A 22902-nucleotide genomic window follows, 5' to 3' on the forward strand; every position below is an offset into this window, starting at 1 on the left:
TAGCTTTCGATTGATGTATTACTCGTTACGATCGGACCATCACAGCAGACTTTTAATTCTACGGCTATTTATAGTAGTCTCCTACGCACACGCTCTTGGTGCGCATAGTCAACACATGTACTGCTATAATTTTGTGTATATGGTTCACTTTTTTTTTACAAGGTATTAGATCTTCAACTAATATTTAAATACCTAATTATGAAGATAATAAAATATTTAAGGCCATGATATACTAATTTGTATAAAACTACAAAGATTTGTAAATATAAATATTTTTGTTTGGTACTTTACATAAATGTATTTTCCGAAACAAATTTTAATTTAATTTGTTTGAAGAAGGGAAACACCTAAGTTTTTAAATGTAATTTTTAATTACTCGTTTTGAAATTTCTCGGCCAATGATCTGAATAAAAAATGTATCTTAACTGACTGCAAAAGCAAAAGACTCTACCATAAATGTGGCTTCATTTCAGCCCGCCACATTTTATACGATCCGATCCACAAATTTCTCCTTTTCGATTTCCGAACAGTGTTCTGAGAGGGCACCGATTAGGGCAAGGGCATGGGTACCATTACCATCAGCCCAATCCGACAGTCCACCCACCGAGCTTCGAACCACTCTTCCTTTTTCGAATCGCCGCTGAAGGTGATGACTGGGAAGCGGATTTCATAACACTATAAAGATGAAATTGAAACCGATTACCGCACTCTTGAAAAAACGATCAAGTACCACGAATGCTCGCGGACACATTTTACTCATGTAATTTTATTGCGGCTCCGAATGATTGGCAATTCTCGCTAAAAGATAAAGCAAAGGGGAAGGGTGGCCGATGGATGGATGGATGGATGGCCAGGCATCGACTGAACTGGGATGCCTGCACAGATGGATGGCGGATGGTTGGACGGTCGGTTGGTTGGACTGTCGGATGGATAGACGGAAAACCAGTTTCCGAAGTTGCACAATGGCGAGGCAATGTAATGCGACGGGTCCATGACTGCGGCTTGATAATGCCAAAAAAGGGGATTATCAAAACGAGCAAGAAAGACAAAGGCAAACGAAATCAAACAGTTAGACGAGACACCTGCCATAGAGACTGCTGCTCCTTCTCCATCTCCATGGAGATCCACTCCATTTCCATGGGTCGGACATTGCCGAGCCTCTCCAATTCAATCACTCAACGGAGGCAGAGCTAGAAAGTATGGCAATCTCGGGCCGTCATAAAATGTGCGAGTAAGAACTGAACCCGCCATTGCCTTGAATGTGAATGTGGCTATGGCTGTGGTTGTGGATGTGGATGTGGATGTGGATGTCCGCGATCACATTCCCGTCCGCTGGCAGTGTCGTAGATCAGCAGGCATTTTAGGAGCAAAGGAAAGACAAAAGCACTTATCTTGTCTCAGGCCCAATAAGCCAACCTGTCAGCAGGAGCGGGAAAGGTAAAGGCCATGGGAATGCAGATGGACACTGACTCGGAGCAGGGACAATTTTAACTTTTTTTATTTATTCGTAAAATAGTCATGGCTATTATTTCAAAATTACGGTTTACATATGGCTTAAATTGGACTAATATAACAGATAGCTCCCATGGGAAAAATCGGAATATAGCAAATAATAAATATTAAAAAACGGTGGACTTCTCTGTTTTTCACGTTATTTTTTTATTTTTCTATAGTATGGTTTAATAATTCATAATTTCGCTTTTAATTTTATTACAATCGGAAAACGATATATCATATAGCTGCCATAAAAGCGATTGAATAATTAAGCTGATTTTGATCATAGCTTCAATGTTTTTAATATTTCATTTTAGCAACAGCTGCAAGAGTATATAAACTTTGGCTTGCCAAAGAATATATCTAATCAGAGACCCCAGTTGTTATTATAGGACAGAGACTGAATATTATAACTATGTCCTGTTTTGATCTGAGTCTGACAGGCTAGAATAGTTTTGGAAGCTCTGATTTATGAAATAAACATTCTGAAGATTCTGTTATTAAAGCTTTTTGAAAATTTCAAAAATATTTGATTTTATAAGAGAAAGCCAAATTTAATAAATATATAAGAGTCACTTTGTTGTTTGTATCAGTTCCTCTTTCAAAAATTTTAGTATTGACCCTGGATTTTTAACGCCCTTTAATTTTTTAGCTGTTTCTACCTTTAAGGGCAGGTAATACAAATTTTCACCCAAAATCGCCCCAAAACTACGAAATCGTCATAAAAAAGAATCTAAAGGGAGACCTAAATTTAAAGCGATGTCTCTTAAAAAAAAATAAAATTCAGCATGGACATGGCCTTACCTTTTTCTCGGAAACTGTTATCTAATAGATATTTCAAGTATCTCTTTATATTGCTTTTAACATACATATATCATATGGAATACATATGTTATAACGTATACATATACAAATGTGTAATTCATATGACTTACACATAAATATAAATGAATATACTGTAAATGATAATAAAACTGTATGACTAGAAAAATAAATACATGAAATCAAACATCTTACTTTTTTGACAAAAAGCCTTCTGTGCGTGGCAGAGTCGAAACCTGTATTCTGCCAGATGAAAAATCTTGTTTCCCATTAAATAATCTCGCAGAACCCCGATTTCAACCTAAAAAATCACACGTTACTTTCAAAAAATGAAATTTCTATCTTAAGAGACGGAAACATATACTAAAAATATACTAACTGAAAATTAAAATTGGTATTCGATATTTTGTAGTCTTATTAGATATCTTCTGTATTTTTTTATTTTTGTAGAATGAAGCACACAGTGTTAAATAGCAAAAATCTCAACTTGGGCATCGAAGTGGGAAGTTTAAGCTTAAACAATTTAAGAAACAAAAACTTAAATAAATATTTTGAAAAAAAAAAAAATAATAATAAATATTTTGAAAAAAATCAATTTTTGTAACGCTTTGTTCCCCAAAATCACAAATTTTATTTCAATATTAATTCCTTTAAGTTTAAATTTATTTAATTAATAATTATTAAATAACAAGAAAGGAAGCAAACTTCGGCAGGCCGAAGTTCATATACCCCTGCTGCTATTGCAAAAATTAAATATTCTCGAAAGCATTCAAATTATGGTTTACTTGCTTATATTGTCTTAAAAACATTGAAGTTATGATGATTTGCAGCTCAATTATTCGATAGTTCCTATGCCAGCTACATGATATCGTTTTTCGATTTTAATAAATTAAAAGCGTAATTGTACACTGTAAAATTATTAATAAGTCAAAAAATTTTTTTTCAAAAATTACAAAATGAAAAAGTTTAATTAAAAAACAAAAATTTTAATATTTTTATTGTTCTCATGGGAGCTTTATGTTGTATTCGTCCGATTTTGATGAAATATAAACCGTAATTCTGAATTATTTAACAATTACTGTATGTCGAAAAACTAAAAAAATTAAGAAACAGCAAACTTATAAGTTTTTCATTTATTTTTCCGATTGTTCCTAGGGAGCTATATACTATAGTCTTCCGATCCGGCTCGTTCCGACTTATATACTACCTGCTATAGAAAGACAACTTTTTCGCATTTCGCTAACAAATTGTTCCGACAAAGTATAAAATAATGTACAGTTACAACATTAGGTTGATATATGAGTTATTCAAATACTTTTAAATTCAAATAACAACTACAAATAAAGAACAAGAAAGAAAGCAAACTTCGGCAAGCCGAAGTTCATATACCCTTGCAGCTATTGCAAGAATTAAACATTTTTGAAAACATTAAAATTATGATTTACTTTCGTATATGTTTAAAAACATTGAAGCTATGATGATTTGCAGCTCAATTATTTGATAGTTATTTTATATATTTTTATTATTTCTAAGGGAGCTATATGATAGACGTCCGATTTTGATAAAATTTAAACCATAATTCTGAAATATTTAACCATTGCTATATGTCGAAGAACTAAACAAAAATTAAAAAAACAGAAAAGTTATAATTTTTTTCATTTATTTTTCCGATTGTTCCTATGAGAGCTACATGATATAGTCGTCCGACTTTGATGAAATTTAATCCGTAAATCGGAAATATTTAACCATTACTAAATGTCGAAGAACTAAACAAAAAAATAAAAAACAGAAAAGTTATAATTTTTTTTCATTTATTTTTCCGATTGTTCCTATGGGAGCTATATGCTATAGTCGTCCGATTTTGATGAAATTTAAACCGTAAATCGGAAGTATTTAACCATTACTAAATGTCGAAGAACTAAACAAAAAATTGAAAAACAGCAAAGTTATAATTTTTTTTCATTTATTTTTCCGATTGTTCCTATGGGAGCTATATGCTATAGTCGTCCGATCCGGCTCGTTCCGACTTATATACTACCTGCAATAGAAAGACAACTTTTGGGAAAGTTTCATGCAGATAGCTTTAAAACTGAGAGACTAGTTTGCATATAAACGGACGGACAGACGGACAGACGGACGGACAGACGGACATGGCTAGATCGACTCTACTAGTGATGCTGATCAAGAATATATATACTTTATAGGGTCGGAAACGTCTCCTTCACTGCGTTGCAAACTTCTGACTGAAATTATAATACCCTCTGCAAGGGTATAAAAATGTGCAGGGTATTAGACCGCTGGATTGAGAAAATAATATAAACATCTGCTCGGATGTAATCGACCTTGAATTAAGAAAAATTCCTTTTTGACAAGGCTGTGAATATCGTTCCTGTAGCATGCTTTTTGTTTAAGATCAGGCGACTCTTGGCAAATCAAAGCTTATTCCAACAAAGTCAAAAGCGCCGCCTTCAACCGAATCATCGGTTATTTTGCACGGGCTAGGTGTCGAGCTGGACGACAAAGTTGATGCGGAATCAGAGTTGATGAGAGTGTCTGGAGGAGAATCGAGGAGCTGGGCCGGGGGAGATCGAAATGGCAGGGCCCAGAATCGATCTGGCCGGCAGGCAGGTGAGCATGGTCTGCGTCTGATTTCGCTTTGGGGGCCGAGCACTGAGAGCAGTGAGTTGGCACCGTATGAGGTCTGCTCGGAGGAGAATGGTCAAGGGCCGAGACTCGCCTGCTGTTTTTGGTTCACAGCCCTCCGTTCCTGGACTTATTATTGCCGTTCTTGGCGGTGGCGTCTCGGCGTTGGCGGGGGCTCTCATTCTGGAAAACATGGTCGGTGATACTTTTACGAGCGAATATTACCCAATATGACGATTACAGACACCCATTGGGGCGGCCATATGGCAATTTGTTGCCACCCTACTTTCGCATCCTATTGCTGACACTGCAGGGATTATTGTTTAGATACTGCCGCTGGTGCCCTCGACTCGGACTCAAAGATCATTTGCATCCTTGACCAGTTACTCCCTGGGAAACCTTTCAGCTGCCATTCGTTTAGGAAAAAAGCCAAGTTGGTCGAATCTAAGAGTCGTACATTGAATGCTAACTCGTCGTTCGAAGCTCTTGGGTACACTTATAAAAATTGTACCCCAAAATGGCTCCGTAATTAAAGTTTATCAATCGTACATAGGTTATAAATCAATAAAAAGAAAAATCTATTTTTTAAACTAATGGCATATTTCACTTTAATATAACAAAAGACTTAATTTCATTTTTAAGAAAATGAATGTGAATGGCAATGTTTTTATTAGGGACCGCAGCGATTTTAACTTTTATGAATAAAGCTCGAAAATAATTGCTGTTTTAGATATTTATTTAAAAAAATCAAAAATAATTATTTTTTCAGATTTTTATTTTGACAAATGACAGGTAATCGTTAGTCGGGGTTTTTATATTGACTAATGTCATATAATCGTTATTTGGTATTTTTATTTATATAAATCTTATATAAAACTATATTTGCTCTTGTCTTCTTAGCTTGCATGCAATCGATTGAAAATTTTATACAAGTCACTATTGCGAGTCGGTCTATGAGTGTATATAAAAATCAGATGATGGCCATTGTATGTACTCGAATAACGGCATCACAAAAGCGGCTTTGCCGTTCATTAAAGTTTATTATAGATCATAAGAAAGCCGTTTGATTAAGTGGTCCATTCTTCCTAATTTTTATACACCTCATTGAACAACTCGCGATAGTGGCCTGTGCAAAATTATCGATCGATTGCAAGCAAGCTAAGAACACAAGAGCAAATCCGGTTTTATCTGAGATTTCTATAAATAAAAATCCCAAATAATGATTATTTGAGATTTGTCAAAATAAAAATCCCAAATACCGATTACCTGTAATTTGTCTAAATAAAAATCTCAAAGACCGATTTTCTGTGATTTGTCAAAACAAAAAGCTAAAATAACCATTTTTTCAGATTCGGTTAGGGGGTCCCCCATGCGACGGTTTCAAAAATTAAATTAACCATATGCAGAATGTGTGGATCAAGCTTTTTTCTATATATTCGTAAACTATAAAACACTAAGAAGTAAAAGTGTTCTAGCAGGTTGTTCATGGCTTAATTGGCACATAAACTTTCAAGTGCGTTATTTTCGAAACCATGTTTTTTGAACTGACGACCACGATTTAGCAAAATTTGACTGATTTCGTTAAAATTAATAGAGTGTACAGCACACGTGTGGCTATCGTCCCAACCTCCAAAATTGAAAAAGGCCAAGTCGTTTTTTTATACTCAAAAAACAAAAACACAAAAAATCGAGTAATTTTATTAAATTCAAAACTCTTGTCAAAAATCCAATATTTTGATATATTGAAAACTTTGATTACATGCTTTTTTTTGTATAGCCAATCAGTTTGAGTCGTGGCGCCAATGGACCACGTTTTTTTTTTAACAAGGCCACTTTGAAGCTTTATAATTCTCAAATAATTAAATACTTCAAAAGACAAAAATGTTGTATTTGTAGTTAAGATGTTACTTAATATAAAAAATAGTTTAAAGTTACAAGTTTTCCTGGTACCACAACAAAAAATCCCAAAAAAAAGCTTAAAAATGGGTCGTCGCATGGAGTGATTTCTTAAATAAAAATCTTAATAACAATTATTTGAGATTATTTTCATAAAAATCAGTTACATTTTGTATTTTAGTTTTAAAACATGGCGAACAAAATAAGTTTTCGTGTATTAAAAAACGCAATAATTTTATGAATGCAATAATAACATTTAAGCTTTTTTAACGAATACGAAATATCTTAAAATTGAAAACAAGACTTTTTGGGTGCAAAGAAAGGGTCGGACACTTTGAAAAGTAAAGCGCTCCATACAAACTTTCAAATGCAATTTTTTTTATGGTATTCCGATACTGAGCAATGCCCCATCAAACAATCAATTATGTCTCTTCTTCGGCTGAAACTGCTGCCGAGTGTGGTTCTTAATCAAATCGGTTCGGTTACATTTCGACCTGTATGAACATCGGTATCAGATTTAGAAGTCGATACCAAAACGAAAACGAAACTGGACATAGGGAAGATGAATGCTAACGCGAAGACGAGGGAGAAAAATAACATAAACACAAGAGACAGACCAGACAGAAACAAGGAGAACATGCCCCCTAAAGTATGAAATTCGCATAATTTTCAAGACCGATCTCAGTGGCATGACAGAGCCAGATAATCATTTAATGCCCTCCGAGCGGAACGCCCCTGGATCGAAACTGGTACGAGAAGCTAATAACGTTGCGCGCCGATCCAGCTTCGGATCGAGCTGGGAACGGGAATGGGAATGGGACTTGGACTGGGACTGTGACTGGGACTGGGGCTCTTGCCTCCACTCGACTTGACGCTACCCTTGACTTTTTCGGCTGTTTTTATTCTTCTTCTTGTTTTGTTGTTGGTTGGGTCTCCGTCCGCCGCCCATTTGTATATACCTTATTCGCTGGCGTTTCTCGGCTTTCGGATTGACAGCTCTCGAGTGTCTCTCGCAAGTGTTTTCGGGCGACACAATGCACCTACCCCACCTGCATCACTACCATACGCTATACTCCATACTCTACACTCCACACTCCACACTCCATACCATACTCCATACCACACTCCATACCACACTCCATACTCCATACTCCATACTCCACGGCTCCTTTGCGGCCTCGGATTGGATTGGAGGAGGCGACGAACTATTTCTCCGTTAACATGTTCACTTCTCGAGTGTTTCCTTTGTGAATCGCTGACTTGACTGACTGGCTGACTGCCTGACTGACTGTCTGCCATTATGAGGCCTGGTTGCTCGCCCGGCCGGCAAAACTACTGACACCGCCATGACGGCTGCCTTTCAAAAGGAAAAGAAAAAAGCCCAAACCCAAACGAAAACGCGAACCCAATGCCAGGTCCCCAATTGCAGTCCCAGTCCCAGTACCAGCCTTTGTCCTTGTTATGTTCCCTGCGAGCCTCGGGCCAGTGCTGACAAAAGAGTTAGAAGCCAGAAAAAAGCTAAAAAATTTCATCATTACATTGTACAGAAAGTAATACGATTTTTACCCTTCGAGTTCCATCACAAACTAATTAGATAATAGTCATGCAGTAAAGTACTGGGCAGCTTACTTATATGGGTTTTATACATATATTATATTTTATACCAAAAGAAAAAGCTCCTTTATCCAAAAACAGAATTTTGACCTTAGTTTCTTGAAATGGCAGTGATTTTTTAGATCTGTATTGATAAATCGCAGGTAAAATAATTATATCTTACATTGTCACAAAATAAAAATGATATGTATTTTGGTATTTTGCAAATGAGTATGAAACAAAGTAACAAAATGTTGTTATCGATTAATTAAACATTTTCTTTTTGAAAAATTTCCTCCCGTTATTTTGTATAGCCATTTTAAAACGCAACTCTTTCGTGGGCCACTCTGTACTTTTTAGAAAGCAATGACACTAAGTTTTCCAATAATATTGTTACAGTTTGCCAACAAAACAAACATAGTTATATAACTAGAAATAAAGTTTAAAAATACCCAGTTCATAGATGCTGATAAATAAATTGCTTTAACTACGAAAATGCTTATTTTTCTTAGAAAATTAAATTTCTAAAACCACTCTGAAAGTTTATATACCCTTGAAGCTATTACAAAATAAAATATTGTTTAAAACGAATAAAAACAATGATGCTATGTTGATTTTCCGCTTTTTACATCGGTTCTTTGGCAGCTTAAATTTCGTCTGATCTTAAAAAAATAAAACCGTTATTCTGAAATACAAATCCATTACTTTGCCTCGAAGCAGGGATTACGGTTGCAACCAATATAACAATTTCGACTACGGTTTTAGTTCAAATTTTGTATTTCGTTACGGTTACCGGTATTGCACCAGTTAAAAAAAAAACATTTTATGTTCTCTTCTATTTTTTTCTATTATGGCAAAAATAAAATAAGCTTTAAAACTGAGAGACTAGTTTGTATACAAACGGGCGGACAGACAGATATGGCTATATAGACTCTCCTGGTTATGCTGATCAAGAATATTTCTACTCTGTGGGGTCCGAAAAATCTCCTTTGCTGCGTTGCATTTTTATACCCTTGCAGGGGGTATTATAATTTCCGTCAGAAGTTAGCAACGCAGTGAGAAGACATTTCCGATCGGACGACTATAACATAAAGCTCCCATGGGAACAATAGAAATATAAAATTTTTTTTTTTTTTAAATGTAACTTTTCTATTTTGAAATTTTTTATTTTAATTCTTTGTGACTTAATAATTTGACAGTTCAGAATTACGCATTTATTATTATTAAAAACGGAAAACGATATCATATGCTGCCATAGGAACTATCAAGCAATTGGGCTGCAAATCATCATAGCTTCAATGATTTAAAACATATACGCAAGTAAAACATAATTTTAATGTTTTCAATAATATTAATTTTTGCAATAGCTGTAAGGGTGTATAAGCTTCGGCTTGCCGAAGTTTGCTTCCATTCTTATTTCAAGTAAAATAAAAAAGAAATAAAAAATATTTTTAATATACAATTTTTTGTATGGTTTTTATTGTCATTTTAACAATACAAAAAAAAAATATTAAAAAACAAAAACCCAATATTAGTCGGGATTAACCTGTAGAGTGGGGTCTTCAAAAAGTAGCTGCTTTTTAGTAAAGATGCCGTTATCGGGTTGACCTCTTTAAAAAAAATAAATAAATAAAAATAACACAACGGCGTTAACTTGAAAACTTAAAATATTTTTAAACCAATTTTTTCGATCTTTTTTTAAAAATAATTATAATCAACAATTTTCAAGTCCGAGGCAGACGCGATAGAGAGTAGTATTTACAAAATATATACCAAATTTCAAAGGAATCGGCTCAGCAGAACATGAAATATTATGTCAACCACCTCGAGAAAAACGCGTTTAAAATTTAGGCAAAAAATTCTAATGACTCAGACGCCACGTCACAAAATTTTCTGTGTCTCCGAAAATAATTCGAATTTTGAAAAATCCTTTTAGGATCATATATTTAAAAGGTATGCTTTCAAAATATGAAAAAAAATCGATTATTTCAAATTTATAGAACAGAATTCCCCCTTAAAACTGATAGACTTGTTTGTGTACAAACGGGCAGACAGACAGATATGGCTATATAGACTCTCCTAGTTATGCTGATCAAAAATATATATACACTTTTTGGGTCCGAAAAGTCTCCTTTGCTGTGTTGCAAACTTTTGACTGAAATTATAATACCCTTTGCAAGGATATAAACTGGTACCGTAGTGAAACAAAGCAGTTAGCATTTATAAAAATTATCTCACACCAAAACGTTGAAAAGTGTGGTAGAAAAACCACAAATTCGACAAAGATATTTATTTTAAGCGTTAGGCTCATTGAAATATCCTTTTCCAGTAAATCCGCCATTTTGCAGTTGACAATTACCCTTGTGCCATATTAGGGGTTATGGGGAGTTGTCATAAAGCCAGGTCTTCAACGGATCAACTGCTAACAGATTGCCTGATCGGATAACTTGCTTTAGCACCGGCTATATGTACATGTATATAAAGACGGTGACAGGGACGGTTTACCATAGGGTTAATGCCGAATTTCAAGAGGCCTTAATGAAAAGTTCAGCTGATTTGACGTCCCACTCGAAAAATCGCATTCAAGTCAAAGTCACCAGTGTCATGTCCGTCCGACTGACTATACCATACCATACCATACCATACGATACCATTCCATACTATGCTATATGCGCCAAATGCGGAGGAGAAACGACAAAAAGCCAACCTGGTCGAACGCGAAGTCGAATCCGTGGCACGACAACACGACATCGTTTTGTACGTCACTCAAAACGTTCGAGGGCTGTCAGGGAGACAGTTCAAAAATGAAATATGTATATACCCGTACACATTATAACAAATTCTAAAGGAGAGACACAGGCGAGGAAAGTCTGCTAGTCAGACAGGCGGTCGAAGTCATTAATTGAGCATTGACGTTCGCGGAGGGAACATCAGCCATATCGGAAAGCCCAAGCCCGCCCGTTTGTGTCACAGAATTTCTGGGTGTCACAGAATTTCTTGTGTGATTTCCGAGTGGTTCATAGGCCATTTTATTGCATATGGGGCTGCTTATAAAGGTTTTCATGACCTTCAATCGACACTAGTTTGATGTTCAGAAGACATCTCTGGCATTCTTTACGAGGATAAAAGGGCAGCGTTTAAAAAGAATTGGTTTAGCGTATTATTTCCAGCTTATGTCAGCTTAGAGCGTTAAGCACCATTTGACCTACAAATATAAAAGCCTCGGATGAAAACTCAAATCGTATACAAATTATTGAGCTGATATACCAAAATATCAACAAAGAACTAATGAACAGGGGTAATATTTTTCTCTCCGTGTACATACATATGGAATAGATCTGAATTGTAAGCCAAGCCGATTCCTACACCCATACACATACCCAGTGGAATTCAAAAAGGGGGTCCGGCTTACTCTCAAGAGCCGGCGATGGTGACGTTGCCGTTCCTTGTGCTGAAATGATGACACGATGACACGGACAGCGAAACGAATACGGACTTGAAGGCCGAGACAGACATGAGCAAGGGTCCTCGTCCTCGTCCGTGTCCATATCCAGACGAAGACGGACTCGAAATCCAAGTGTCATCGTCATCGTCCTGCATTTTGATTTTATTATTGATTCAATTACATTGTCAACGGCGCACCAGCAGCAGTCTTGCTGGCTCCGGTCAAGGATAAAACCACCGAGGAGGGAAGTAAAAGCACCGGACACATCAAATATTCAGTCGAAAAAGCAGTTCATTAATCAATAAAAACTGGTTTTTCCTGATAACTTTTTAAATATATCATTAGAGACGGAATTAGAGTTAGGATTTGTAAAAATCTGTGACCGAAGGTAATAGGTTTTTAAGATTTTTTTATATAAGAGACCAGGTTTATTACTTTTTTTTTGCTTCCAAGTTTATTAATCTTTACATACTTTATGTACAAGAGTTTAGAGTTTAATTTTGTCATTTATATATACAAATCATATTATGACTTATATTCAGATACATATATCGTCGGTCACATTAAGTTTTAAAAGAAAATCTATTCTTATAAATGAGCAAACTGCCACGGCTGTAGAAGCCGAATGTTTCTGATCGAAATGTTCTGATTTGCCCATTAAGCCTGCGTGTAACTATATACGTGCTTGGATGATGCAATTCGGAGGGACAGTGTTATATATTTGACGTCCGTTGATTTGCCTGGTTGACAGGCGCTGCGGCCAAATGTAATACGTGTTCGGAGCTGATAAGTCCGCTAATGAGTTGCACTAATGTTTGCGTAGTTAAAACTGTTAACTGTCCAAGAGTTAAGCCCACGATGGGTAAATAAGAAACTCTGGATATAGAACGCCGATAGAGGGAATACCCTGCCGACCATGAATAATTGTCCAATACCCTTAGATTAAGTGTGATCTGTATTTTAAGAAAATCTACCTAGAGTAATCAGTTTTTTTTTCAGAGAAAAACTTTTTTACCAATTTGTAGAGTACACAAACATTTTACGCACCCATCACCATTGGTTTCTCTTTACAAACACACAATGGCCATAACTGACGATAACACCTAAATGGTACTGCTAATAAGCCGTTTAAATTTGTCTTCTTCTCTTTCCTTTGTAGGTGTTGTTGTTACCGGTGCTAATGGCAATAAAATGATTAGCTTGTTTAATTGGTTTTCTTTTTACGCTTTTGTGTCAAACGCTGTCTTGCTTTTTATGTCCAACAGTCTACACCAGTGCTGACACTTTGTGCCAGATTTTTGACGTTATCTGGAAAGCTGTTCTTTATTCTAAACTAAGTTTACGATCATAACTGAAATTGACGCGAATCGGGTTTAATCAAACTGATTTTGGATACTGTATGTGCTGCTACTGCTTCCTGGGAATGTAGCTTAAAAGCTATGATGCTATTTTTTCTTTTTTTTAATTGTGGGCTGTAATTGCTTGTTTACTACTTCAAGTCGCCTAAAAATCATTTAAATAATTTAAGATTTATTACGTATACGAATAGCTTTAAACAATGCAATGCAAATACTAAACTAAACAGATTCTTGTTCTTCTTTATCCACAGAATATAACGATATACTAAATATAACTTATCAAAATTATACTTAATAGTAAAATTTTATAACGACGCAATTTTCACCGATTTGGAAAATAAATTTTTTTGATCTTTTTTTGTTGGTGATCTGAAGTTTTTTTAATTAGCTGCTCGAATCACAGCTTGATATTTATATTTGTTTTTCATACATTAATGGCTAATTTTTTGTGAAGTGGAAAACTTTGAGTGCCCTTGCTGTGGGCAATACGGTAAACGAAAAATCTCAGACGTTTTAAAGCAAAACATTTTCAAAATGATAATTTTAAAAATTAAATACCAATCACTGTTTTTGTCGCATTCATTAGATAATCGCGTACCTTAGTCGGCTCAATTCTCCCCCAAAAATCGATCAGACGATTTTTGTGCCCCAAGGCACTTCTCACATTTTTCGTACCTTTTTAGAAATGACTCGGATTAAATTTTATGGTCGTTTATTATATTTTGTCATTTGATTTAAATTAACACAATTTCTTAGGGGAGGGGTAAGAGGGGCTTTGAAAGTACAAATAACGTTGACTTCGGCATTGCGGCAGTCCCGAGCCGATCTTTGGGAGCTAAGAAATTTGGTTTTTGGCATTCATGTGTGAAATGTGTCGAATTGTTGATGTGTGCCCAAGAATTTGACATTTTGACGGATGTGTTGGCACAAATCATTAAAACTTGTTGTGAGATCGTGATCGACCAGACTATAGCTAACCACTCGCTTTTCTTGGCTTTCCTCTTTCAGATCTGCCGTGAAACTACTACTACTACTGCACCCGCCAAGGCAAGACTCTATATATATATATCTAAATAAATATATATAAACATATATTTATTTAATATATATTCAACCCACTTCAGGAAGTCGGGCCACGTCCACGGCCCCCAAAGACGTAAGTAGATATGGCTTTTCTCGACTTCCTCATACCGGTCACTTTTGGGCCATTTCGACAATGTCTCGGCAGACTATTTGTATATCTCTATCGCCCGCCGAGATGACTCTAGATTTGGTTGAGATACAGCCAGCACAATAGAGACACAAAGCTATTAAAAACTGATATAAATCTCATTAAACGCGATGCTTGTAGCAGATGAACAAAGCCACCGCTTCAGCCTCGGTTGTGCCCACCACTCAGAGCCTCTGTCTCCTTGCCCTTCCTTCAATCAATCGTTGCTCTTGCTCCCGGCTACAAACAAGAATGGCTTTTGTGGCTCAGTTGAGATCAGTGCGGCGCACTTTCGGTGGAGACTCTTTTGGCCAAAAACGCTACGGACAAGCCTTCGCCAAAGATGGCTTGAATGGCTCGTCCGCATTTGAATTCGCAGTTTGGACATCATGTTGGTGACGCCCCGAAACCGATAAGTAAATAAACAAACAGCGGGCAGATCGCGAGTGTCCCTTGGATTTGCTTACCGATAAGAAAGTTGAATCACCTGATGGGAAAAACATTTGCCAATTATAGTTGCAACACCATAGACCTCTCAGACACCATCAATTTATAGGGGAAGGTTTTCGAAAGAATTACATTTTTGAGAATTAAATGTGAAAAGCGCCTTGAGAACTTCGACTAAATTTACAAACCATAAAATGATTAAATCTTTTGTTTATTAGCAACAATTACAGAACCTCAGATTCTATTGAAAATTATTACTAATGATGTTAAAGCTTTTTCTATGACGCCTTTGAGAACGTGGTGTGTGTATCAGAAAGAAATAGTCCTTGATATATAATTATAACATCATTACGACGGCTTATGAATGTTGGACAGAAGTGCGCTAAGTTTGAAGTTAATTAGTTAAATAGAGCTTAGATAAAGGACTTTTAAAATTGAGAATTTCAACTACTCAATATTTAGACAAAGTAATCTTCTTATTTTTGTATGTGCAAAACTAAAAAAAATTAAAATTTTCAAGCATTTTGTCTGTCAAAAAAACCAGTCTTCACACAATATTCCAAGCTTGCACTAAATATCCCTGATTCTCCCTCCTAAACACTTCCAAAATGGGAGCAAAGTTCGTTGAGGTATGCGCAGATGCTACACAGAAAGCCCATAGATCCAGTAGCCCCAACATCACACTTTCCAACGAATGATGTTGATGCGGATTCGTGTCTGCGCTTGAGGGCTAACCGACCTATCCACTTAAAACACAGCATAAGCCCCGGATTACGACCATTCTGGCAGACTGAACCAGGTCCAGGTTTCGGGGAGCTGGGGAGTACTCGGAGCAGACCCCTGCTATGCTGGTCGACCCAAACATCACGTCTGATCGACTACGACAGTCGGCCGAGGTCCCAAGTAGCGCCAGAGTATACACAGAAACAAATTTCTAGCAAAAGTCAACTAATTTTAAAGCTAAAATGCCCCAACCGTTTGTTGAATCTTCAGCGATAGGATATAGACTTAGCAGTTTCAATGCTTTAACCAATACCAATTTTCAGCAAAGACCACAGTAACTGTATATTTGTAGCACTAAAACTGTCAAATTACAGTGTTAATTTAGTATCTATGTTTTTTAAATTTCAGGTAATCGAAAACCTTTTTAAATTCTGGAAGCACTTGGCTTAAGCCAATTTTTTTTTTTAATATTCCGATTGTTCCCATGGAAGCTATAATATTTAGTCATCGTTTTAATTTAATTAAAAAGCGTTATTCTAAAATAATTAAAAAAAACATTAGAGAACGTTATAGTCAAATTTCCCGACTATTACTCAGTCAACAAACATCGAACTATTATTCTCCCTTCAAAACAATCGAAGATTAGGTGGCGCCATCAGTCGAACTGCATAGACAACAGCTCTGTTGTTCTCTCCCTCTCATATCTGCTACCACCAGCAGAGCAGCGGCCGATCAATGGCTGAGCAGCGGCAGAGGGCCAGCAGTGGCGCGATAGAGCGGATGCAGAGGACTTCATAACCTTCATAACTTCTTAGATAATAGCTCGATTTTGAAAATATTAGTGTCTACCGATAGATATAAACGAAACATTTCTATTTCGAAACAAACTATTTTCTATCATGTATTGGAGTGCCAATACATACATTCTCGATTTGTAGGCGTTAGAGTGGGCGGGGCTCCATTTTGAAATAAACTTGCGCTGCCTAGGAACTACTTGAATGAAGTGTTAGAATCAAAATAAAAGAAGGTAAACAAAAAAAGTTAAAAAAGCTTTTTTTAAAATGTGCTTACTCTAACGCCCACAAATCACATAAGTCTGTCATGTGACTCTGGGACTTTGTCGAGGTTAGTTCCTGGGCTGTGTGTTTTTCTGTGTTATAATGTTTCGTTAATCTTTCTATCTAGTCTATAGGTGTACCTATTCTTTCTGGGGGCATACCTATTTTGAATTCATAACCTAAGTAACGGTTATCTACAAGTCGGGGCATTTAATAGATTTAACCCACACTCAGAAACAATAAAAAACCAAAATGAACTAAAAAGTGTTCCGATTACTAAGTTTTAAAAAAATTATTTTTATATTAAGGTAATTTACCTTAATTTGGGTAGTTTTAGATTATTTATACACTTTTTAGGTCACCATTTCAGAAGTGATACTATATTTTGTTTTTTTAATGGTTTCTGAGTGTACGATCATGTTCACAGAGTACGTTATTCGTAGAGTAAAACGATATATTGCATTCTTTGAAAATAATGTAACAAGTAAAATAAAGCGTTTTCGACCCTAGAAAGTATTTATATTCTTGTTCAGGATCAATAGCCGAGTCGATCAAGCAATGTCCGTCTGGCTGTCCGTATGAACGTCCAGATCTCGGAAACTATTAAAGCTTGAGATTTAGTTATTCTTACGCAGCGCAAGTTTAATTTAAAACGTGGCCACGCTCACTTTAACACCCGCAAATAACGAAAATTTGTCATGACATTCTAAGACATGGTTGAGATCAGTTGTTCGGCAGAATATGTCTGTTTCGGTCATATCTATCGGTAAACACAAGTTTTCCAAATTTTAAAATCGGTCTATTATTTTAGAAGCTATTGAGTTATTAAGTCCTCTGCCGTCGCTCTGCCGCTAGTACCCCGGCAAAACACTTTCCTATGCTTGTTAGATTAAATTACTCGCAGCTGAGTAACGGGTATCTTATGGTAGGAAGTCTGGATTATTGTTTTCTTTCTGTTTTTTTCAGCATTTGTGTTCTTTTTGTAAAAGCATCAGGAAGTAGCCGGTAGATCCTAGTCGGGGCTTTTAACTATGGCGTTTTTTTATGTTTATAAAACGTTTATAAACGTTGTTTTTAAGCGCACCATTCGCAGAATATATAAATATTCCATTTACGCGATGGAGGAAACCTACTAAAAAAAGAGTAAGAATACAAATAAAAATAGGTAAACATAGACAAAAAAATTAAAAAAAGGTTTATTAATTAAAAATGTTTTTGAAAAACAGAGTTTGTGCATAAAGATCAGCGGAGAGCATAAAATTTGTCCGAGTACTTGAAATTGTGAAACTTTTTAATGTGACTGTGCCGACAGCGGCACTATACTGTTCGTGCTCTGCCGCTGCTCTGCTTAAGATATATCTGCTGATAGCGGGAGTGGGGGGCTGCTCGTTCTTTGCTTGCAGTGTTGTTAATGCAGTTCGGCAGATGTGGCCAGTTTAAGCCCATTTGTTTTCTAGGGGAATATTTGTTTTAAAATTTGTTAGCTGATTAACGGGTATCTAATAATCGGGGATCTTGACTAAAGAGTTCCCTCGTGTTTATCTTCTTTTCTCTGCACTTGTCGCAAAATCCCATTTTCAAACCCATTCCCTGTCCCTATGCCTGTACCTGATTTGGGTCCGGATTCGAGTCCATGTCCCATGTTCGTGTCCTGCCGTTGAACACTGCTCGAAGTTGGCGCTTTCTCTGTGGTTTTTTGTTTTTTTTTATTTGCCGGCGGGGCAACCAGCGGCTTTCGTCAACGATCCCACAGTGGATTTGCATATTTAACAACAAAACGAGAACAGAGCGCTGTTTCTGTTGGAATCACTTTGTTAAACCCTGTTCGGCGGCAGTCCGACCGATTCAGAGGCGTTCATAATCAGAACTGAAGTGGTGCCAGTGCCACGACGCGGGTCTATTGGAGATGGAGATGGGGATTGGAAATTTGAGGGGCTTTGACTGAGACTGCGCAGCGTTAGCCTCCAACTCCTCCGGTAACTTGCCAAACATATCTCATGTGCGGCAATCCGTGTTGACACTTTTAATGTGTTTCATAAATACACTTTTACAAAATAGAGAGGGGCTTCGACCGGGTCTTTGTGATGTGTGGGATCTTTGGGATCTTTGGGATCTGTGAGAAAGCCGGGACGTTTAATGGTTGACATCTGAGGTTTCTGTTGTTCAACCTTAACACGCTTTTATGACCGCTGCTTTATGGCTTCGGAAATGCGTTAAGAAAATGTTCCTTATGACTGCTGCCGCCGATTCTATGCGGCAAGGCCAATAATAATCATGATTGGTGTCTGGAATGCCATTTTTCTCCTCCTTTGTTTGAGGGGATTCGAGCGATACGAGCGAACAGCTCGCAGCTTAGCGGTAATTTTGTTATGAGACGAAAATGAGTTTCATGTGAAATCCGAAATTAAAAGGAGTCCTCGTCTCGGACAGATTCTCGTCTGTCTGGTGGCAAGTCTTGCTTCATAAATGCCGATGAATCTTTGGGGTACAAATGGCCCCAAAGCATCGATTGATGGTAACGAGGATACATGCATACACTGGTCACCAGTGTTTTAGAGAGCTGAATATGAGTGAAACATCTGTTAAGAGTGCTGAACCTTACAATTAGGAAACAATCTGCATTATGAGCATTATTCTTCTTTAAACTAAATAAAATATGATTTTTGTCAAAAGCCTGATCCTTAGCATCTAAAACTAAATTTTCAGTCTATAACCATCTGCAATTGCGATGTTTGTTAAATTAACTAATTTTTGTACTGTATAGGCGTTTTAATTAGCCACAGAATTGGAAACATTCGTAGCATCTTGTACACGTAATATTGTAATACTGTAGGAACTACGCAAAATGCTAACTCTTTTTCTCCCACTTGTGAATTTATAAATCCTAACTGGTGCTTGCGCTCAAAGCACCCAAAATTCAGACACTGAAATTTTAGGACTTCAGTGCTGGAAGACAAGTTTACTCACACATTCAAACAGTTTGGCATTGACTTAGTGATAACATAAATTAACAGTCTATATATTTCTGTACTTCTCAATATGAGCTTACTGTAAGCATTGGTAAAAGATTGTTCATCTTAACTATTATTCTTTAGTTGAAAAAAAAATATTATCAGCAAAGTCTAGTTTAATTAACTGTAAAATGGTAACAATTACGTATAGAAATACGTTACATTTACTTTTGATTACTCTTACTTTTCTGTAAATTCAAGCAACAATTGTTGTTATTTTCGGGGAAATTTTTTGTGCAAATACTTGTCTAATTTTGATTTGAAAGAGAGCACATCATGTTAACGAAAGTTTAAGTCAATGCTATAAATATTGAAAACATATATTTCTACCTTAAGATTATAATTTCCGTCAATATTTTGCAACGCAGTGAAGGAGGAATCTCCGACCCTGTAAAGAATATATATTCTTAATAAGCATTAATAAGCACTAGGACAGTCGATCTAACCATGTGCGTCTTTCCGTCTGCTTCTACGCAAACTAGTCTCTCAGTTTTAAAGCTATCTGCATGAAACTTGCCCAAAAGTTGTCTTTCTATTGCAGGTAGTACATAAGTCGGAACGAACCGAATGGGACGACTATTTCATATAGCTCCCAAAGGAACAATCAGAAAAATAAAGGAAGCAAATTCGGCAAGCCGAAGTTCGTATACCCTTGCAGCTTTTCAAAAATTTTAAATAAAAATTGTTGTTCAATATTTTTATTGTTTCTATGGGAGCTATGTATATGATATAGTAGTCCGATTTTGGTGAAATTTAAACCGCAATTCTGAAATATTAAATCATTTCTATATGTCGGAACGTTTGGAAAAGTTTCATGCAGATAGCTTTAAAACTGAGAGACTAGTTTGCGTAGAAACGGACGTACAGACGGAGAGACGGACATGGCTAGATCGACTCGCCTAGTGATGCTTTTATACCCTTCTACAAGGCTATACAAAATTATAACTTTGCACTTTTTTAATTTTCTTAATTCTTCACGAATCGTTTAATATTTCAAAATTACGGTTGTATTTTGATTAAAATCGGGCGAATATAACATATAGCTCCCATGGGAACAATGGACATATTCTTTAAATTTTTCTTTCCTATATTTTTAGTTTTTTTTTTTTTAAATTAAAAAGTTTAATAATTCAGAACTACGTTTTTAATTGTATTAAAATCAAACATATCATAAAGCTGCCATAGAAACGATCGAATAGTTGAGCTGAAAATCATCATAGCTTTAACCTTTTTAAAAAGATACGCGTATAATTCTTGTTTTAGATGTTTTAAAGAATATTTATTTATTTATAGCTGCAAGGGTATTTAAACTTCGGCTTGCCGAATTATTTGGAGTAAATTTTAGATTCCTTCCTTACAACCTTAAGCGTTACTGAGAATCTAGTTAAAGTAAGAGAACCAAAATACTTTCATCATTGGTGAAAAACACAAATTGGTAACATGTGCGCTAGTTATAAAAGATCTTATTTCGCAGTCGAGAAATTGAGGCTTAAAAGCGGTCCAGCTACTGCGGACTATGGACCCTAATTATAGGCAGTCATCAAAACTCCAATAACCCTCGCTGCAAACTGTCACTTTTATGCAATCAGTGCTCACAGCAGATGGGCTCAGATTCAGATATACACAATCGCACTTGCGATGCCGAGGGAAAACTGGTTTGGTCACAACCGAGATTCGGAACGTGTCAAATCACAAATGCACGAACAAAATAAGTAAGAAAAAATTAAATACCAGCCGAAAGCAATTAAAAGCTGCCGTTGACGAGACTGTCGCTTCGTGCATCTCCGGGCAGTTCCTTGTTCAGAGTCGAATAGAACAGAACAGAACAGAACAGAACAGAACAGAACTGAGCCGAACTGAAACGTAATCGTAATAAATGTCATTACAACAGCAGCCCGAACAGGTGCCACTTAAAAACCAATTTGTATACCATTTAAATTACTTGCCAAGATGACATATATCATGCAAAGTTCCCCAATGCCAAATGGCGCAGAGTCCAAGGGCAGGCGGGGAATAAATGATAATATTAAGAGCGGAATTTTAAGGAACTGGAATTTTTGATACACACTCAATCGCCATAGTTGTCATTAACCATATTTTATCTAATTTTGTGAAAGACAAATTCTTGAAGTTATTCAATAACATGTTTATAACTTCCTCTACAAGGACTATTGAGTAATGACTATTTCAAAAAGAAATTGAGTAAGATAGGAAGTTTTGATTCACTCTCAATGGTCTTTATTGCCATCTACCAAATTTCACCTAATTTGGCCTTTAATAAAAAATGGGCGTATGGGACTATTGGTAATGACTATTGAGTAAAGACTATTTCAGGGAAGAAGGGTTTTCTGTTTGTGCGTTTGCACTTTAAGAACTAAGACAAACTTTGTGTGTAAATATATTAAATGGGAAATATTTTTGAGACTACTTGTACAGCTTTCAATGCTGCAAAATCAGGATACCCTAGTACTTTACGAGTACAAAGCACAAAATAAGTTTAGTCGAGACCATCATACAGATGCAAACATACAAATACAGATCTATGTCAACCAAAGTATTCGTCGCAACGGCACCACTCATCACATCGGATCATCAAGAGGTCACGTAATGATCGCGATCGCGATCTCGGCCTCAATATTGATAGAAGTGGTACCAAGTTGAGTATCACGATCGGTTTGGTCCGGACTGGGACTCGGATTCGGGTTCGGAGCTGGGACTCGGATCTAGTCGGATCGGATCGGATCGGAGCGGATCGGATCGTATTGGATCGGCGGTCTTGACTGGCCATCGAGATCGGCTCTTGTGAGGTGTGTTATGGTGTGGTGGTGGCTCAGAAGAATGTGACACGGGCACTTCAAGTGGCCGTGGTCGACAGCGCGAAGAGCGTCTTCTGCACACCGGCACATTGTCATGTCACGCCGGACTCTCCAGCTCTCCAGCTCTCCAGCTCCCCAGTCACCCAACCATCCAACCATCCAACTATCCAGCAGTGTGTGTGTGCTACAAGTGTCCCTCTGCTCGCCAACTCCGACCCTCCAGACACTGAAGTGACCACTCAGAATTTGTCACATCATTATTCTTATTTTTATTTTCAATAATCATCCGAACTCGTGTATGCACGGTGTGCCCAATGTGAGTCTGGGAGGTCTGGGTGGCCACTTCGTTAGGCTGTTTCTGTGGAAACTCCTTGACAATGTTCGAG

The 22902-nt window shown here is 36.7% G+C and overlaps 1 protein-coding gene across 4 annotated transcripts in view; it reads left to right on the forward strand.

Annotated features, from left to right (window-relative positions):
- Window positions 1–22902, forward strand: part of LOC128260753 (uncharacterized) — a 51470-nt gene that overhangs the window by 21174 nt on the left and 7394 nt on the right. For all 4 annotated transcript variants that reach the window (XM_052993977.1, XM_052993976.1, XM_052993979.1 and 1 more), the window contains exon 3: window positions 14260–14407. The gene's annotated coding sequence lies outside the window, so the exon portion shown is untranslated. The remainder of the gene's footprint in view (window positions 1–14259; window positions 14408–22902) is intronic.

Source organism: Drosophila gunungcola, assembly GCF_025200985.1.
Source record: "Drosophila gunungcola strain Sukarami chromosome X unlocalized genomic scaffold, Dgunungcola_SK_2 000038F, whole genome shotgun sequence".
NCBI classification, from domain to species: Eukaryota; Metazoa; Arthropoda; class Insecta; order Diptera; family Drosophilidae; genus Drosophila; species Drosophila gunungcola.